Here is a 6000-nt window from a genome sequence, read left to right as displayed (position 1 = left end):
TTTGGGAGCCATATCCTGTTGAGGTTCCTCAGTCTTTATGAGGTCAATAAGAGGCTTACCTGAGTAAATGCTTAGTAAGGCTAGCAAAATGGTCCTGACTGCTAAGCCAAACCTCTTGAATCTGCAAAATGGGGGGCAGGAGATCTCAGAAGAACAAGCTCTGTCACAAAGTCAAATTTAAAATGAACCTCTAAAAAGTTCTGGTTCAGGCAGAGGTTATTGTCCATAAATATTTACTACCTTTCTTTGAATCCATGAATTCACAGTTCATAGTTCATTACCATGACACATAAGACACTGATGTTTCACTTCTAAAATTTGTAAATATACAAAATACAGCATATTTTAAGTCTAAATTGTTGATATGCTGAAAAATATTTTAATGACGCATGTAAAGACTTGGTATACAAAGCTTCTAAATACAATAATTAGGCATTTGGAAAATATGTTGATAGTTTTATGTTTAGGACTACCACTGGCTAATAAGGTTGCCAGTTCTTAGTTTTACTGGCATGGAATGAATTTTTTATTGGCACATTAATATTCTTGTCTAATGGATGCTTAAGGCTTTGACAGACGTATAAAGAGACAAGAGGCTAACACAAGATATCCAACGTGGGAAGGCGAGATGTAGAAATGTGTTTAATTCTATGAATCTCATCCTTCCATGTGTTTAAGAATCTACTCCATTTCCAATGCACTGAGCATAATGTTTTAATGGATCAAGACCTTTTCAATCTTATTGCTCTGATGTAAACTGCACAGCTTGTTTCATATTGCTGGAATAGTGCTGGAACCTCTCTAGGGGAAAAGAGTGGGAAGAGAGAGAAAGGAAGGAACCATGCCTTGAGCAGTCTAAGTGAGCAGCAAGTTTTTTGTTATTCTTCGTTAGGTGACAGGCACCTTAAAGTTTAATAGAGAAATAAAGTTGACAGAACCTCCCCCCCACACACACACCAGAAAAATAAATGTATGAGGTAATGACTGCTTCTTTCTTAGTTCCGGCTGTCCTGATAATGAACCGCAGCAGGTGCTCTGTCCATACAGACCATTGGAATATTTGAAAAAGAAACAGCTGTTATAGACTTCTGTTGCCAGTTGATGCTGCATTCTGCATCATTAGAAATTTTGCTGCTATAGTTGTGTGTTCCAGTCTCAAAAAATCAATCAGAAAATAGCATCAATTGCTTTTCTGACATCTAACCAGATGCCCACATTCACCAGACCTGATGTAGTTTTTCCAAACTCAATTTGTTTTTTAGGAAACTCCTCCCCCACTTTATTTTTCAAAGTGGTTTCAGGACTTAACTGTTTAGAAGTCACTGGGACTCAGCATATGCCTGATTAAGAAAAGAGTTTTGACTATGCTGGATCATTGACTTAATTATTGATTCTGATGTAGTTTCAAAGCTGCCCACCAAAGATCAAGGGCCCATTATGTTAGGAGCTGTACAAACATAATGCCAGCCACAAAGACCTTACAAAGACAAAATGCAATGAATATTATGAACAAGGGAGGGATAATTAATTATACTGAGCAAACACATAAGCTAATTAAAATGCTCAGTGTTTAACACTGATTTGATGAATTCCTTTCTTTGAGGTGTTGAAGATCTATAGGACCAGTTTGTCCCCTCCATGGCAAAAACATCAGGGTAAGGCCAGAGAAGAAAAGAAAAAAACACCTCCAGATGGTTGATGTAACAGAATTTCCTGTGAAGCATCCCTCCTCCTGCGTTGATCTACTGGTTTCTCTCTTCACTCCAACAGAAGAGCCACGCAGCTGCTGTCAGCATCCCCTCTTCCCCCATACACAAACAGCATCTTGCTTGTGCTTGTACAGTGGAATTCAAAGGGAGGACCCAAAAGTTGTTAAAGATCCAAACTGTATTAATTATCAACTGAACTTCTGCATAAAATATGGCAAGTCTGTGAGAAATGGGTTTCTGCCAACAGTCCCTCTGCTCCAGCACCCCTGCTTCTTGACCACACACCACCATAATCTCACAGCAGCTGGGTTTGTCCCAGAAGACAGGAATCCTCCTCTCTCTACCCAGAGAGCCACCGGAGTTCACTTGCTTCTGCATCCATAAGCAGAGAGGGTGATCTGGTTGATTATCAGTATTATTAGGACTTATATCTTGTTAGTCTACTAATGCGGGGAATCTACAAGGACACTCAGTTCTAGGGTTTACTCATGGGTTAATGACCTACTGTGAGGAATAGAAGATGTATAGTACCCACACTACTTTTAATATAAAACATTTTTGCTCATGGTCTCAACTAAATTAGAATGTATTTGTGTTTTCTTTGTACCACAGCAATGTTCCTTCCCCTTTCCCCCAGCTCTTGTCTCTTCCTTTCCCCCCCTTTTTGACATTCTTCTTTCCCTCTGACTTGAGTATCTATGACCAGCAACAGGTTGCTGCAACTTCATTACATGTGTGTATTTATTTCTTAAATTTAATTTTAATTGATCTCAAGCAGCTGGATGAAGGTCAATGCTCAGCTAGTAATAGCTTTGTTTCTTCATCATTTCCTTTGCTTTGAGAAAAATACAAAACATATAATCATCCAAAGGATTTTTTTCTGGAATGCTTTGAGAAATATGTCACTTTGAATTATTCTCCTAATAAATATTTGGACCTAAGGACAATTGTTGGAACTCAGGTAGACAGTTCAAAAGCAATAGATCCTTGGTGAAAAGTGAGAATAGCAGCCTGATAAAATAAATAAATAATTAGAACCTTAGATACGGGAATTTAAAGACAGGGCCATTCTAGGGGCTAGTGCTATGAGAATTTACAGTTTGGCTGTGAGAGCTATAGGTATTATTCGGTGATTTCTTCTAATATTTTACAGGGCTTTAGTAACAATACTCAAATTTTGCTTTCCAGTTGAAATTATATCATAACTGCACAATCTGCCCATTACAAGCTTTGCTGGACTTCCCCTAGAACATGCCAGAAGGGAAACTGTGATTTAAAAGTCACAATCCCCTGCTGCTCTGAGGAAGGAGTAAAAGGCACCAGGTCCTTGTTTGAGGCAGCATTGGTACAGTATACCACCAAGTGCACGGGAGGTGATCTGGGAAAGATGTTGCCAACTTGAAAATAGGTCTGTCCAGAAAATAAATAAATATGTATATGGATATAGGAGAAATCAAAGCAGCACACTTACTTTTCCAAAGAATATTCTGTGTGATGGAAAAATATATTCTTATGACCAATGCTTTTTAGAATAATGGGTTGATGTTGTGCAATTTTCTGTTTTTCATGACATTGGTTGTTACAAGATGGAGAAACACTACAAGCATAGCTCACTGTTTAATATTGTAATTATGATAACTGTCAATATAGATAATATCTATATAGTAGACCAAAATGGTATTTTAGTTACATAGAATTATGTGGAAATACATACACATTTCACCATTTTCCTCTCTCAATTGTGTTTTATCTGTTCACATGAGTAACTGCAAGGGGCACTATACCTTGGGGTATGTCTACACTGCAATGTAAGCCCAGCGTCAGTGGGAGTTAAGTAAACTGACCCATGTCAGAGAACCCTGGTCTGATTCTTACCCCCATATTAAGAGACTTTTCCAACCCAGGCTTGAACCTCAGGCTTTGGCATCCACACTGCAGCATGTTCATCTAAGACAAACCAATCATACTCAGAGTCCCTAGTGCCCTCTCAAAATGTGGCTGTGCTAGGCCTTTGAATCTGATGCACTGCAGAAAAACTGCCCACCCTGCACATTACAGGAAACATGAACAGCCCACCGACAGCACCTGCCAGAGAGTTATTCTGAAGAACTACTCTTGTGTGAGCTTTCATTCTGCTGTCAGGAAAAAGGCAAAACTTCAGTGAAGTGTTGGTTGACATTTTGGTGGTGTTTTCTGACCCACCCAAGATACCTACTGGTACACTCAGCCAGAAAGGGCACCTATCACAGATGGGTCTTGCTGCACCTGGCCAATAGAAGTTAAAGATGCTTTGTGTGCTCATATTATGGACTTGAATGGCCGAATGGAAGAGAGGAAACAGTACCTATAAGAATGTATCATTGGACTTGGAGGGGGAGGCGGGGGGAAGGGTCAGTGCTTGGGGGTGTGTGTGCTTGACTGCCTTGCAATTAACATATGAATGACATGATAAATAATGAATAAGAGGTGGGCTGAATCACAGTATAGGCTCATACAAGGAAGTTACTGAAGTGTGAACTGCTGTACCTAACTGCACAGGAGAAATATTGTTTGCTTAGTAATGTATAATTACTCCTGATCATGTTTTTAGCTTTGTTATCTCAAATTGTGATGGTATGATGTGATGCAGTGATAGCAATCAACTTTCATGATGACATAAAAGGCTTTATTTGTAAATACGTTAAAACAATACAACAAATCGCCTGTTGCCAGGCAGGCCAGCTGCCATTATGACATCCCAAAACAAGAAACTGAAGAACATTTCCAAAACTAAAACTAGAAAAATAAAGTGTAGGACACAGTGCAGACATGACAAACCCCTTACTGCTTCATGTCTGTCCCCTGGCCCCACATTCTCCTTTCCTTTCTTTCTGCACACTTGGCACCAATGGAGGGGGTGGAGGGATCCACAGGGGAGGCGTTCAAGAAGGAAGGCTGCAATGAGACCGAGACATTCATGGTGCTTGAATGCATGGAGTTGTCCAAGCTACTTCTGGACATGGATATGTCGCAGGGGAAATCAAGCCTTGGTGTAGAAGAGGCAGCTAGAGCCTGTGTTCTTCCAGCCATGATGAGGATGAGTCACCAAACAGTTCGCTCTGTTGACCTTGGTCCTCCTCCCTCAGCCACCATTCCTGTTCCAGGAACTGTTCCCTTGCTAAAACCCTGTCCTCCAGCTGAGCAGTGAGTTTTAGCCTTTCCTCCTGCCTCTCAGCCTGCCATTGTTCCAGTATTACACCCCACAGCTGCTGGTATTGGGCCTGTTTGTCAGCCCTCTCAAGAGCTTCAACCAGAACTTCATTATGGAAACACTTCTGCTTGGAATGGTTCATGAAGGTATATTGGGCCAGAGGTCAAGTTCTGGACATACAGCAATCAGTGGAGGTCAAGGGGCCTGAAATAGGATAAGCAACAGATGGTTATTGTCTAAAGTAGTTCATTGAAAAAAGCAGAGAACTAAGCACTGTGAAATCTCAAGGACATAAAATATATTTCAAAACTGATCCAAAATATATTGTAAAACAGATGCTTCATTCCACAGAATCATTCTGAACACAGCCTGGGTAATTGCAGTTATGGAAGTGCAGAGACAATGGTAAGTTTTTTTAAAAAATAAGCTTTTTCTCTTTTATAAAAATTATATAACTACTGGGTTGTGGGTCGAGTGGAAAGTAGCCTTGCAACAAAAGTCTATTATTTCAAGTCTTTCAAATTTTGAAGGATAACTGTTCTTGTGGTGCTCTATTGGTCAAAGGAGATATTATTTCAAGGAGCTACTGGGAAACCTGCAGTGTATGCAGCTGGAGTATTGAAACATACAGTGACTGAACAGCACATCTCTCAGTAGAGTGGGTTGATCTGCTCGACTGAGGTGGTTCTGGAAGTATGCCCCTCCCCACAATGCGACTACCTATCCAAAGTTCCTGCCTCAGGAAAGTTTGCAGCTTATCAGCAACCAGGATTGGGTCAAAATCCATGAGGGAATTAACAGGATGCTGCATCAGTTTACACATGGCTTACCCTGTTATGGCATCACGCAAACCTGCAGTTTTCCTATCCCCCACCCATGGCACATTTCTGAATGAAAATTGATACCCCATTCGTGCTTGGGAGAAATGATTTTGTCACTGGTGACTGTATGGACTTTCTCTAATTGAAATGGACTAGATTTTAAAATAGAACACAGTTTCACACTCTTTCCAGGGGACTCCATAGACTACACAGTGGCAAACTTACTTGAAGGAAAACATGAATGACCCAAGCAAGCATCTGTGTAAAAATACTCTTTACA

This window comes from Chelonoidis abingdonii, chromosome 10, assembly GCF_003597395.2.
Source record: "Chelonoidis abingdonii isolate Lonesome George chromosome 10, CheloAbing_2.0, whole genome shotgun sequence".
NCBI classification, from domain to species: Eukaryota; Metazoa; Chordata; order Testudines; family Testudinidae; genus Chelonoidis; species Chelonoidis abingdonii.
Note: the sequence above shows the minus strand (reverse complement) of the source record.